Raw genomic sequence first — 15,258 nt, forward strand, 5'->3', positions numbered from 1 at the left:
GCTTTACAGAGGAGTACTGCCTGACTGGATCGTTGATGAACGACAGAGGCCACTCCGACCTCTTCTCGGGTTTCTTCAATGACTTACTAAGGATCTTCTTCACATTCGCCCATGCAGGGGAAGCCAGTTACACCAAAGCAAACGCAGGAAAGTGCATTTCAAGCAGAGACCAGGAGGGACCTGTTTACACCAAGAGTGGTCGGAATATGGAACAATGCACCCAGCCCTGTTGCTGGAGTCGATTCTTGATTAGATCTTGGGCTTACTAAGAGGCCCCCGCTGGATACTAATCTTTCTGTTGTTCTCGCAGGTGTTGCGCTGCTTTTGAGCCGACAGAGCTCGTCTTGGTCTGTCGGGATAGCCCAATTGCAAATGTTTGGCTCCAGGTACAGAAGGAATGTGCGTTTGGTACAAGAGTGCATGAAGGCACCGGAAATACATTGGGATCAAATGACTGGTGGTTCAAGACCTCTGTGAAGTGCAGGAGCGTGCAAGAAGAGGCTGTTTTCACCCGGTCTCGAACCTGGGACCTTTCGCATGTTAGGCAAACGTGATAACCACTACACTACGGAAACCTGTAGGGTTTGTTGCTGGTGTATCGCTTGCGTTTCGGGCTGAAAAAGGGAAGCGTCACTTTAGGCAGGAGGCGCTGGAGAGAGGAACAAAGGGCGCGATGAAACAAAAAACCGAAACCCGGGATCGAGCCAGGGACCTTTAGAACATACTCTCACGAATCGTTAGAATACGTGCGTTTCATCATCAATTGCGTAACAACCACATTCGTTCGACTTGAGCCATCAAGCTCATAGTTTTCAAATCTTGAAAGCTGTCATTGAGCACATCATAGTGTGCAGTACGCCCCGTAACTTGCGTACTTCAACAGAAAGAAGAGCAGACAGCTCCATAAATATGCGAGGCGCAGAGAGTGCAAGGCGAGCCGCACACGTTTCGGTGGCTGAGAGAGGGCAGTTTTTGCTTCTGCATTTCCCAAGTAAGGACGCATGACAACAAGCGATCGCGGTGCTCATTTACGACATAGTGGTGATGAGTTTTCACTACGTGTTCTTTTGAACGAGCAATGAGGTTGCTGCCTTGGACAGCTGACTGCACGCTCTCATTGTGCCACGTGATGAGTATTCACCAGGCTCGTTCAGTCATTAGTCACATTCCATCGTTTGCCATAAGCAGATGCTGCAAGGTGATGTGGATATCAATTCCCAGTCTTGTGGACGAGGACAAAAAGAGCACACAAGGGCTCATCCGCGAGTTGAACCCAGGACCTCCCACACCCTAAGCGAGAATCATATCCCTAAACCAATGAGCCACGGCGGCACTTGCCATTTTATTCTGTCAACGAGCTTGAGGACGGGGGAGAGGCATCATTCGCTCGTCCAGTCAGACCTTCATCAATAAGTCAAGAAAGCTGCAATTACACGACTGCCTTGCAGACGAAGGGCAGTGAACTGCAACTGGTAAGAGGGGAACAAGCGGCACTAGGCGACACCGAGGCATAACCCCAGCAAGGGGGGTTAGCTTGCATGGTACAGCGCTTGCTTTGCACGCGAGAGGTAGCGGGATCATTTCCCACGTCCTCCAGGTGTGTGCTTAGAGCTTGATGTGCCGAAAGGTGTCCTTTAGCCTGTGGTCACGCCTTGTATGGAAAGCGTCATGCAGCTGTCAATCATTTCGCAGCCACGCCCCCTCTTCATCTTCTCTCTGCCTTAAGCGTCTCCGCCACTCTCTCTTGACATTTCATGTCAGCATGTCAGAAGTCCGAGTGACGTTTTTAATGGCTGAGTGAGGGCACGATGCTGAAGCAGAGAGGCCACTTCAGCCAGAGAGACTTGTGCTAGGTGAGATCTGAAAAACGGACTCGCAACAGAAACAGACCAAAAAAGTATCGGTGAGATCAAAAGGCAAATGCAACATCCAGCAGAGGGCGTCTAAAGATTAGGGAACGGGCGACTGAAATCCATATGAGGCAAACTTTCCGGCTGTGTACTGCAGCTGGCCTCGTAGGCGTAGTTGGTAGCGCGTCAGTCTCATCGTCTGAAGGTCCTGAGTTTGATTCTCACACGGGGCAGGGCTGCTTCCTCTCTTGTTCTTTTCAAACACTTGCGGCAACTGTTCGCTCATAACCACGTCTGGAATGCGTGACCTTTACACGGGGGAGAAGCAATGCCGCATCCCTTTTCTAAAGAACATTCACATTCAGAAATAAGTCAAGAAATTTGCCATTACTTTAGCTCGCGCTTCTGTCAGCCTGCCCATGTTGCCAAAGAAAGATTCACTCGGCGTCAACATGACAGAACAGCGATCACTTGAAAACACTGTTCCACACTCCGTAAGCAAGAACTTCAGTGTTTGCAGTCACCCGATATGCCGATAGTCAAAGGAGCACAAAACACGAAGCGTCAAAAGACAAGATGAGTTGATGGAAAGAGCGTTGAATTGATGAGCACAAAAGTTCACCTCGTACAATAGGCAACGAAGGTCCCGGCGTCATCATCGCACTTGAAAGGACTGCCTTGCAGACTAAGGGCAGTGGGAGGTTGCTGTTTTGAGATGGAGGCATTGGGATGGTGGGCCGAGATCTATTCTTCTTAAGGAATTCTTCATCGTGAAAGATCGGTCCACAGGTCATCCAAAGAACTTACAAATTTTTGGGACTCAGGGAATCACGTGCTTCCGGAAGGGAGTGAAGTGCTCAAACACATGACATGCCCCCTTGATCTCACATGCACAATTCTGCTGCAACATGCACAGCTACCGTCCACACCAGGCAGTGGGGCTTCAGCAGAATTTGCTACGCTACCTGCAATTACATATCCAGCTGCACACATATACATGGCCCCTCTGTCCTTTTCAGGATCTCAAAAAAAAGCATAGCGTGGTTTTCCTGCAACCTGATTGACCGCATCTCCCTCAGAATGTGCCCCGTTGCATTCATTGCTGAAGCAGGACGGAGGCTAACGGGCATGCCAGAACAGTTAGGCTCAGCGATCTCTCCAAAATATTGTGGTTGTAGTGGAAGAAATATGGTTTAAATTGTACCTTGGTATTTCAAACTCTCTCTAGAATGTTATCCATTTCTATTTTATTTTGACAGGAACTGGCTAATGACACTAGATGAAAAGAGAAGAAAGAAAACACAACGTTTCGGCCGTGGAGCCTTCTTCAGGTGTGAGGGCTCCACAGCTGAAATGTTGTGTTTTCTTTCTTCTCTTTTAAGCATGGAATAGACCTATTACTTGTTCCTTTGCAGCCTACGCATGCTGACACAGCTCCCCACCTGAACTGCTAATGATGCCTGGTAGTTTGTGGTACTTGGGTATTGTCTTATGTTTGCTCAAACTGCATATGTGTGATTGCATATTTTTGGGTATTTTCAAATGTCAATATTTAATTCACTGACATTCCTGTATGCTTGGAAGAAAGGTAGATTGGATTTGGCACAGGACGCCTGCCCATATTTGTTGATCATTTTTGGGCTGGAAAAACAGCCACAAAAACAGTCATAAAAAGTGTATGAAAAAAGCTCTCTCCAATATTTCCCTTCTCTTCGCCATGGTTACACTGCCCGTTCTTTCCGTCTTTTGTCCTTCTACAAAGATTCCAGGGCTCTTTTTCCACCATCTTTTTCTTCTTCTTCTTCTTCTTTTTCACAGCCTTAGTCCCAGACTGTCCTGGGGTCAGCTGCTTTGGTTGCTCTTCTCCATTTGTCTCTGTCGAGCACATCTTCTTTACTCACTTCACATACCTCCATATCTTTTCTCACACAATCTATCCATCTCTTTCTAGGCCTGCCTCTTCCTCTGTTACCTTCCACCTCAAATTCCATTACCCTCTTTGTTACTTCCTCAACGTCCCTCCTCATGATATGTCCATACCACCGTAACCTCGCCTCTCGCATCTTCTCAACCACATTCACCACCCTACATCGTCTACGGATTTCTTCATTTCTGATCTTATCCTTCATTGAAATCTGCAGAATCCATCTCAACATCCTCATTTCAGTTCTTCTCATCAAGTTCTCTTCCCTCTTTCCAACTGCCAAGCATTCAGCTCCATATAGTAGTACAGGTCTAATCACAGTCTTGTACATTTTGCACTTTAACTTTCTGGGAATTTTCCTGTCACAGATTATTCCAGTTATCTCTCTCCACTTGTTCCATCCAGCTTTCACTCTTTGTTTTACTGCCTCCAGTGTTTCTCCTCCCTTTACCAGTTTTGATCCAAGGTATTTAAAGTCATCAACTTGTTTCAGTTTTCCTCCATTTGTCTCCTCATTATTGGTCATAGTATCTCCTCTTCTCTCCATTACCATTATTTCAGATTTTTCTGCATTCATTTTCAGTCCACCTTTTTCCAGACTCCTCTGCCATTTGAACACTTTCTCCTGTAGTTCTACTTCTGAGTCTGCCATCAGTGCCACATCATCAGCAAAGATGAGTTCCCAAGGCACTTCTGTTCTTACCTCCTCTGTCAGTGTGTCAATAATGTTTATGAAAAGGAAAGGACTTAGTGCTGATCCTTGGTGTACTCCAACTGTGATTTCAAACTCTTTTGTCTCTCCCTGTTGTGTTATCATCTTCGTAGTTGCATCTCTATAGGTTGCTTGAACTAACTTCACCATGCTTTCTGGTACTCCTTTCTTCCTCAAGCACCAATAAACCACCTCTCTGGGCACACGGTCATATGCCTTCTCCAAGTCCAGAAAGGCCACATACAGCTTTTTCCCTTTCTCTAGTGTCTTCTCCTGTAACTGTCTCATCACAAAAATGGCATCTGTTGTGCTTTTCCCCACTGAGAATCCAAATTGTGAGTTGTGGATCCTGATTATCTTCCTGAGTCTCTTGTCCAGAATTTTTTCCAGGATTTTCAATCCATGTTCCAGAAGTTTTATTCCTCTATAGTTTTTACACTCCATTGGGTCTCCTTTCTCCTTGTAGATGGTAACCATACTGCTTTTTGTCCATTCTTCTGGAATTCTCTCTTCCTTTGCAATATTGTTTAGCAATCTCGTCAGCCACTGAATCCCCTCTTTTTCCACCATAATATCAGAATTTTTTTTTTCTCTTTTAAAGGCTGTAGGTGGGGTGTGATGGACTGTACCACTATCATAGAAGATTTTTTCAGGACACATCGCAGTTCCATAGTAGAATTTATCAATAGTAGAATTCCATAGGACATTATTTACCAACATATTACCCAGTGTGAGACTCTGCCAGTAAACCTCAGAGCATTGAGTTCTCCACTGATAAAGATGGCTGTCTGAAGTCATGAAATCCACTGCTGGGATGCCTGAGAGACAGTAATTGAATCTTGGCTGGAATTAGGCTTTCTATTAGTGTTGATCTTTGGGAATTATGTGGTAAAAAGGGAAAACTCCTTTACTTTAGTCAATTTGAATGTTCAAATGTACAGAACCTGCAAAACTAAGCAATGAAAAAAATCCATCACCACTCTCATGATAGCATAACTCATAGTCTCTGCTGTTGTGTAACAATACACACTTTCAATTTTCTTATCGCCTGTCTCCAGAGAGAATGTTGTTAGTGCTGATGACCTTGAATTAGACCTTGTTGACTCTGTAAAACAATCTTCCTCTGCTTCGATTTTCACTCAGATTGATTTTGTTCTCAGATTATTCCTGGCAGGACTGAGTTTCTAGGAAATGAAAAGTGAAAGAAAAAGTACAGAAGATCAGCCCTTGAATATACAACATTGTGCAGTGAGATTGTTAAATGTATTAGCTGCTATCCCGTGCTAGAGCCTGTTGTGGTAAGCAGTGGATGACAGGATCTAGCACAGATACTAATGAAACACTGTTGAAAGATAAAACACTTGAGTCTTATTTTAGTTTTCTATTTCCCTTTCATTTGTGATGTACTGTACAACAGGCCACAGAACATGCACAAAAACAGATATGCACACATTCACACCAGGCAATGACAGTCTGCCCAGTCAGAATCTGAGCTGAGGTATCAGAATTCTGAATTCCCTGAATTCTGTCATGGATCATCCACAATAAGGGCAATGTTTGAACACGAGGATCCCCAGGAGAGAGCCTAGTAACATAAATCTTGGAGCAAAAGCAGATGATTATCTTCATAGTTTGTGTGGTTGAGCCAAAGTTGAGCATGAGGATATGTGAGTGTAGTGGAAATCTAATGAGTTAATTGATTCTTAAAAATGTAGAGAGCTTTAAAAAAAATATATTGGTGCTTTTAGATAATATTTCAAGGATATAACTGCTATGCTACAGTACGTGCAGAATTTTAGAAAACAGTTCGTCAACAAAGTACACTGTTTAGGTTAGTTTAGAAGACAATGTACCAAAATAATATATGCTGTCTGGGTCATTAGAATTAGCTGAAAGTAACTGATAAGCTTTGAATAACAAATCTAGTTTTCTTCTCTCGCTCTATGATGTAATCTGTTTTCTCTTAGAGAAAGGGGAAGTTTTAGAAGGGACCAAGTGCTGAACTTTTTTACAGCGCAACGTCTTATAAAAACCCTGTACTGCTTGTAACAAATTGAGTCTCTGATGCACTTTGCGAAGTGGCAGCAGGGCTCCCAATATTGCAATATTGAAATAAAGACCTTACTCAGGTGAGAACTCTCTCTTGTGGCTTCCTTGATAGTTAAATTTCCATGACAATTTGGGGGCTCGTCCGGGATCACAAACCTGAACGCGAACGGCTGCTGAAACTCCATCCGGACCCGGACAATTTTAGCAAATTGGACGAACCTCGGAGGATAAACTGTTTATCCTTCCAGAGACGCGTCTGGAGAATTGGCAGCTGTCTGACGTCAGTAAGTGATCCTTAAAAATTAATAGTTTGAGAAGCGAGCCACAGGGGTGTTCTCACGCGGGTTTGATGAGTCTGGGACTCATATAAAGAACTTATCTTAACACAGACGTGTGGTTTTTGCTCTGCGGAGTAGTTAATGTGATAAGGTTCTAAGTAAGGCACCGATCGGTAAAAATGGGAAATTAAAATTCAGAGACGAAAATGGGACCGAGCAGTCCAGCAAAAGTACATGTACGACAAATTCGGAGAAACAATTATAGCCTGGGTTAGGGAAAAAAATTATGTTCATGAACTGTAAAGCTAGGGTAATAGGTGTAAGGGAACTTGCACATAATTTATATATGATAATTAGGGGCCCATAACTATGAAGGATCTTTGTAAGTGAATCAGAATGGACAGAGGAAAGTTGAATTAGGAAAAAGAAGTTTCCTGAAGAAGGGGAAACTTAGAAGAGAAGGAGAAGAAATGAAAGAAAATGAATTGGAAAACTTATTTAATGGAAAGAGGAATCACAGAAATAATGGGAAGCTTAAAAAAAGACTAGTCTTGAAACTAAAGAACAGCAAACTGCAGCTAAAGTCATGGCCATGCGTACTAAAAAGAAAAAGTCTCCACCGAAATTAGAAAGCGGTCCGGAGCCACTTGTTTGTGAAATACCAATGTGCACTTTTTCAGGTCCAGAAAGAACTCCACCATATGTACAGTACATTGACATTGGTCTCCTAGTGAATTATTTGCATTAGTTAAGTCTTTTCCTTAATTGCCTGATGATCGTAAAGAATTTAGAAGAAAGGCAAGCGCCTTGTTCTTGATTGTCTTAAGCCTAATTACAGTGACATAACCTTGTTGCTAGATCATATTGTTCCTAAAGGTTTTCAACATCCTCTAAAAAGGAGGAGGCAGATTGGCGGATACGTGACCCAAATGATGAAGAAGTATCCATCTAAATTAAACCACACGGACATGGGGAGGAAAAGTTAGGCGGCCGCTTCTAAAAAGAGGTAAGGACTCCTCTTTTCTAAAAAGTCCCTTGTCCTCTCCATGTTGCTGTGGTGGGTTCAGGGTTTTCCTGAAGCTGAAGCGAGTACAACAGAAAAATGAGTTAATGGTGTATGTGTTTTAGATGCCTGTTTTGTGAAGGTGGGGTAGAAAAGGAGGGATTGCTGAAGGAATAGCATCTCGCCCTGCCCGTGCGAAAAAATCCAGGTGTTGCATCCTGGTACACGACTGCAGTACGGCTGAAGGTAGCAACTAGAACTGTACTCGAGGAAGAGCCGAAAATGGTAACTCGATTCAACTGTGTGTTTAAAGCCAGGATTTGGAACCTGGTCCGTGTTCCCGAATTGTGATAGTTCGTCAGTTTGTCTCGACTGGGGGATTCCGCGGGGCGCGTGGGAGACGTGAAAATGGTTTGGTGTGAAGGAAAAAAAAGTTTGATTAATCCAAAGTGAAACTTAAAAGAAATATTGACTGTCAGACGGAATTTAGGCTGAACAGGAATGTAGAAAAGTGTATGAACCTTTGGATAAAAATATTTAGAGGAATATTTGAGAATTCAACAGAATATCATAGATGAGACGCAAAAATCCCTGATGGAAAAGCTAAAAGCAATGGCTGAACGAAACGAAGTTGTATATGTAGAAAAAGAGAAAGCAAAAGAAGAAATAGAACGCCTTAAGAGAGAATCTGGGAGAAGGGTGGGAATTAGTGTGGAGATTTTTGAAAGAGCATTACCCACCGAAAACTGATTAGAGAAAATTAACAGCATGTCAGCAGAAGGAAGTGAGGATGTTTTCAGATTTTACAGAAAGGTTTATAGCTTTATGGATAGTATACTCGGGGTTAGCCGATGAAAAGGAAGTGAATGAAGATACTTCCACAGTAATAAAACAAATTTACTTGAGTTGGTTAAAACCTGATGTTGCCAAGAATGTGCAACTATGCTTTCCTGATATTACGAACAGAGACAGATGTGATTTAATAACTCGCGAAGCATGCATGCAGAACTGCGAGCGCTGCAAATGGGTGGTAAAAAGACTCCCAAGGAGGAGAAAAGGGAGCCGCCAGTTTGTCGAAATTATTGTGCGACTTTAATGTTATACCGAGATATAAAACCTCAAAGACAGAACTACTAATAAGCTGGTGTGCAGTTACTAAAAAAAAAAAATGTGTTTTTTGGAGAAATTGTAAGAAAGAGGCTTGATTTCACAATTAAAGAACTTGTCAGAAGCTGAAACGAGAGCCGTGTGTGAACTAACAGTTTTAATCTAGTAAGCCCCTCTGTAGCCTTCCTAAATTTATCTCAGGATTTAAATAAAAGTGAAATAATCTTACAGTGTGCAGTAACTGTGGGGCACAGGAGCACAGCTGTCCTGTTTTTAGACTAAAACAGCATAAAGATGTGATATAACGTTTTCTAACGGATAACAGGAGGCTACAGGAGAAGGAGTGTAAGGGTTGTGTTTAAAGCAAATATAAGCTGTCACAGTCTGCTTGGGTAAAGATGTACAGTTTCAACTACTGATGTGGGTGGGGGACACCCCAGACCTATTTTAGGCCCAGACTGCAGCATTTTATAAGGAATAACTGCATGAAATAGCATTTATGTAAACTAACTCAATAGAGTTATGTGATATTGTGATTGTTTTACCTAATGAGGGAATCCATAAGGCCGGACTACTCCAAGTATTGGATCTTGAGAGGAAAAAAAGGAGTATAAAACCAACTACATGATAAAGCCAGGGTGAATGCCTTCTCAGAACGAGCTTGTCTAGTGACGTACTGGTTTAAGGGGGGTAGTGCAGTCTAAAGACAAAATTGCCTTGACCCCTGCAGCAGAAACCGTTTTTGATGTTTTGAAACAAGCTTTCTTGCAGGCACTGGCTCTGGACTGGATTCCCTCAGACGGATCATCTGTATGTAATCTGTATGTAAGTGAAAGAAATGGGTCGTGAGCTGTTGTGCTGGTGCAGGAGCATGGAGATAGGCATCGTCTGGTGGGTGGCCCGGTGGCCAAGGGGCCGTGTTTATGTGTTGTGCAGGCTACCTGCCTGGCTGTATAAACTGTGAATAATCTGGTGTAGAACTAGCAGACCGAATGAAAAGATTTAATTGAAACTTGTAAATATGCTAAATGGAAAATTGTAGCAATTTATATAGACTGTATATATACATTTGGTGTATGCCACAAGTTTGGATGGCAGTGAAGGAATAGGGATTTCCCCAACATGGCAGGGACTCCAGTTAAGAATGCTGGGTTTGTCTCTGAACTGTTAGAAGCTTTGCAGCTGCTGACTGAAGTAGCTGTGGTAAAGTGTAAATCACATAATAAAGAAATGTTTCCAGTAACTCGAGGGAACAACTTTGCAGATGTAGCTGTCAGGTGAGCAGTACTCGTAGAACAGGAGTCTGAGACCCCTGTGAGACCTCTGTTGGTGAAAAGGGGACAGCTACAGGATATTCAGGCTGAGGCCTCTAAAGCAGAGAAAAGGACATGGTTAGAAAAGAGTGTGGTGCTGCCAGCACACTGGACGCTCTGCATGCCCTCACAGCCTAATGCCCTTTATAGCTCGACAAATGCACTCTGTCGGACACCTGGGTGGGGACCGTGTTTGAAGCAGTACCCACTTATGTGGTATCTCAATGTGATGCTTATCAAAGGAACTCAACTACAGTTCAGGTGCAGGTGCTACAGCTCAAAAGGCCTGCTCCTGAGAAACCTTTCACGCAGTAGCAAATGTTTACAATTTACAATTGTAAAGGGAAACCTTGGCTCTTATCATCTGTTTTCCCAGTGGGTTGCTGTCACTGCCTCTGTGTCTACCAAACACTTGATGATGGAGATAAGCCCTCAGTGGGCACTGACCTACCGCTTGTATTATGATCAAGGGACAGGCTGTGGCTGGATTATTCGGGGTGAGATGGACTGAGATCACCCTCAGTCTGCTGGAACAGTGGAATGAAGGAACAGAACTCTAAAAGATCGACTAGACATCAGAATGAAGGAACGCCATGGAATGCGGGCTGGATCAAACAGAACTGTGTAATAGAGCCTGTTTGATATCATCACAAGCCAATCAACAAAACTTCCTGGAGGGATGAATTTGGCTAATGGATTGTTAAATTTGCTAATTCTCTATTGTAATATTGTAGGTTGTTAATTGAAGTGGTGCATGGGGCTGGTGAACAGGTGCTGGACACTTGGAGACCTCCAGTAGAGGGAAGACACGACCTGATACCTGGCGAGTGGGTATGGTGAGGAAGATATACCCTGCCAGATGTTGCAACCCTGCTGGGAAGGACCATATCAAGTGCAACTGACTACCGACTCTGCCATCTGAGTGACAGGACGAGATCGCTGGATCTACGCATTGCGCCGACACCGAACCACTGCACCAGAGACTGAGTGAACATTAATTATTATATTGTAACTGTTTCTGTGTTTGTTGAGCTTCCTGAGGGGGGGCGACAGTGTACCTGTTAAGTGTAATGAGTTTTACTTTGATAAAATGGGGATATGGAATCAATACTTTATCAGTCAGCCACAAATAATAATCAGAGCTCATGTTGGGATTGTATTGCTATAGAAGATGCTCATGGGAGTAATCCCCTTTGATAGAGGTGATTATTTAGGTTTATTGGCATGGGTAAATAGCCCTTCTTTTAGTCTGAGTGTAACTCAGATATATTAAAATGGAAATAACTGTATGCTCCTCGCTATAATCACAGTTTTAGGCCATTCTCTATTAGGGTGATAGACAGCTGTTTAGGTGAGCAAAGACTAAACAGTACTTGTATTCTAGACAATTATTAGCAAATGAATGACTTAGCAAAGCACATCTATGATGAAGAAAAATATATATCATAATTATAATCCAGATAATTGGGGCATTGGTGCATGGCTACAGTCTGTGCTAGGAACCTGGAAAGGGTCTCTGGTTCAATACATATTTGTGTGTCTGGTATTATTCGTTATGATCATACTGTTAATAACCTGCTTGAAAAACATGTGGACTAAAGCTGCTGCTTCTGTGCTAATTGTACGCCCTGAAGGGATCATGAAGGTCAAAAAATGATTTCATGGGAAAGGTTCTCTTATCTAGTGGCAGAACCTGATGGGTAGAACAATATAGTTTTAAGGGGGGTTACCCTTGGGAGTGATTCCCCTAGATGCACATTATTATTATGGTTTGTTTGTTCTTAATAAGATGTTTTGCAGGAACTGACCAAAGAGAAATTTTACAACTTCAGCTAGAATTGTTCTGCAAAACGGCACAGCTGAGGCAGTGGAACAATGTGTAGATTTTTCTAAGAGTTATTACCCAGCTGTTGACCAATCTTGTAAAAAAAACCCTAAGAAAAATGCTGGGCTCCAGCCCACAGGGATTTACCTGTGCTGTAAGAACTAATGCGTGAATAAGGAGACTGGATTCTGGTGAAAGACAGGAAAAAGAAATGGTGTTCACTCAGGTGGAGGGGGCCGTGCCAGGTGCCCTGAATTCATGCTTCCCACTGTAAAAAGGTCACAAACGAACTGAGCAAAGAGCAGGAGTGATGTCTCCACAGGGATAGATGGGGATCACCTGCTTGGGACTGATGTGCACAGCCTTTTTCCTTTTTATGTGGAAGCCTGTCACCACCCAGAAAGAGGAAGAATCTAAACGTGAAGCCTCTTTGTATACAAACTGGCTGAATGAAACTGATAATGAGGGGGATATGAGTAATTTGTGGTACAAATTTATAAATTATACTGTAAAGTTAAAGAAATTTAATGCATCTTGTTATGTATGTGCTTTAATGCCTCATTCTACAGCCTCACCCATGCAACTTTTCCCCCGACCAGTTGATAGTCACATTTCTGAATGCATAAGTCTAGTGGCAGGATTTCCAAAGCCAGATCCAAGATCTTTTCCCACCTTCACCATAACGTATTTGACCTACTCAAAGGGGCATCCATATGCAGCCGGCCTGAAGATAAATAAGTCTACTACAGTAGCATTAGGCTTTGTTTCTCCCAGTGATCCAGCAGTGCATTTTGCTATTCACTTCAATGTTACCAGTAAAAAAGCAGAATGTCCTCCTTTGTGGGATTACCTAAAGAATCACATTACCTGGACTGATTCTCCTGTTAAAATAGCAGTTTACCTGCCTTCTAAGGTTAATCACTCTTATTGCTATGAGAATAAAGGTCGTGGCCCCTCAGTAGGAAGAACAGGAGGCTGTAGCGCCACGGTTACTAACCATACTTTATCTAATGGAACTATGGTTTTGATGGATTGGTATTGGCAATGTGCTACAAAAGTTTATGATAGCCTTCCTCCCCAGTGGAGAGGAGTGTGTGCTCTAGTCACGCTACACCACTCCATTCTCATTGTCCCAGTAAACTCTTACTTGTTAAATTCAATGAAGCCCCTTCAGAGGGAGTCAAGGGTTAAACGCGCTCTCAGTTGGGCTGACAGATATGGTCCAGATATTTCTAAAGTACCAGAAGACCATAGACTATTTACTGCAGCTGAAATGATTTTTTCCTCAGGACTGAGTATTCAGGCAGTAGCTAATGCCCGCTGGTTACAAATTACTCGCTATGAAATGTACTCGTTTATTAACATCACGTTAGAAGGCTTAGACGCTATCAAACAAGAATTAAGGGGAGTTAGATTAATGGCACTTCAGAACAGGTTCGTGCTGGATCTACAAAATGCAGCATCTGGAGGAGTCTGTGCTTTAATAGGAGACTCCTGTTGCACATTTATTCCAGCAAATGAAAATGATTACGGAAATCTTACGCTTGCTATTCAACATTTGAAAGAACTGAGAGACAAGGTGGACAAAGAAAGAGGCATTAAAGATACACCTGCTTTTCTCTCTTGGTTAGAATCACTGTTTGGGCCGGGGGGAATGTGTTTTTTCAAGTTACTAACACCAATTATAGTAGCTGTGATACTTGTCTTCCTGTTTTTGTGTTGCTGTTCGACTTGTATTATTCCAATGCTTCGCAATATGATAATGAATATGTTTGCGCATCAGTATGTTCTGATAAAAACGGAAGAATCTGAAGTATGGGAGCCTCCTGGGAGTCCATATGAAGAATCTAACTTTTAATCATTTTCAAGAATAAAAAGGAGGGAATTGTAGTGGAAATCTAATGAGTTAATTGATTCTTAAAAATGTAGAGAGCTTTGCAAAAAAATATATTGGTGCTTTTAGATAATATTTCAAGGATATAACTGCTATGCTACAGTACGTGCAGAATTTTAGAAAACAGTTCGTCAACAAAGTACACTGTTTAGGTTAGTTTAGAAGACAATGTACCAAAACAATATATGCTGTCTGGGTCATTAGAATTAGCTGAAAGTAACTGATAAACTTTCAATAACAAATCTAGTGTTTTTCTCTCGCTCTATGAGGTAATTTGTTTTCTTTTAGAGAAAGGGGAAGTTTTAGAAGGGACCAAGTGCTGAACTTTTTTTACAGCGCAACGTCTTATAAAAGCCCTGTACTGCTTGTAACTAATTGAGTCTCTGATGCACTTTGCGAAGTGGCAGCAGGGCTCCCAATATTGCAATATTGAAATAAAGACCTTACTCAGGTGAGAACTCTCTCTTGTGGCTTCCTTGATAGTTAAATTTCCACGACAACCCCCTTCCTTGAAATGGACTCCGTGAATGCTTTTACTGCTGCCACCCTGATGAAGGCTCATTCAGAGGATGGCTGGCAGGAAATTGGTAAGAAGAAAAAGAAAAAGAAGAAGGTAACAGGTGAGACCGAAGAGAAATGTGTTTTGTAAAGACTGGTTCCACTTTCTTATGTAATATGGATCTAAACATAAGGCGTGCTGGTCAATGGAGAGAGAGCACGGTCCATCAGCGCTCCCCAATAAAGGCACTGGAAGCAGCTGAATCGCATTGGCGAAGCTCAGCGCTGGGCCGCTGGGCACATCTGACCACAGTTTCCGTAGTGTAGTGGTTATCACGTTCGCCTCACACGCGAAAGGTCCCCGGCTCGAAACCGGGCGGAAACAGACCAGACTTCTTCTGTCGCCACGCACAAAAGGGGATTTGGGATTCGCCTAGCGCTGTGATCAAACAGACCCACTCACCTCTTAGTGTGGCGGGATCTGCACAGTGCATGTCGCAGCGCATCCTGCTTTCACTTCAATGCGCGTCCTGATGTACCCCGGTCTCCCGCGTGACAGGTGGGGACAGGTGACAGGTCCACGTGACAGGTCCTATACTAACGAGGAAGACATCTCTCTCTCCGACCCCCGGCATCGTGTCCCGACCCAACGTGCTGGAAGCCGACTCGTGCTGTGATTCCTTTACGGGGCAGAAATGACAACCGAGGAGCCGAGAGATCATTTCAGCATTTCGCGTCTGAACGGAAAACACAAACGACCAACTCGGAATGATTTGCCTTTGACGCTTATCAAAGCGTTCTTTGT

General features: G+C 43.1%; 1 non-coding gene across 1 annotated transcript; it reads left to right on the plus strand.

Moving 5' to 3' along the window:
• Positions 1 to 14,765: 14,765 nt before the first annotated feature.
• Positions 14,766 to 14,838, plus strand: trnav-cac (transfer RNA valine (anticodon CAC)). Its single transcript has one exon. It is a non-coding gene; the product is annotated as a tRNA-Val (tRNA).
• Positions 14,839 to 15,258: the final 420 nt, after the last annotated feature.

This window comes from Lepisosteus oculatus, unplaced genomic scaffold, assembly GCF_040954835.1.
Source record: "Lepisosteus oculatus isolate fLepOcu1 unplaced genomic scaffold, fLepOcu1.hap2 HAP2_SCAFFOLD_40, whole genome shotgun sequence".
Classification (NCBI taxonomy): domain Eukaryota; kingdom Metazoa; phylum Chordata; class Actinopteri; order Semionotiformes; family Lepisosteidae; genus Lepisosteus; species Lepisosteus oculatus.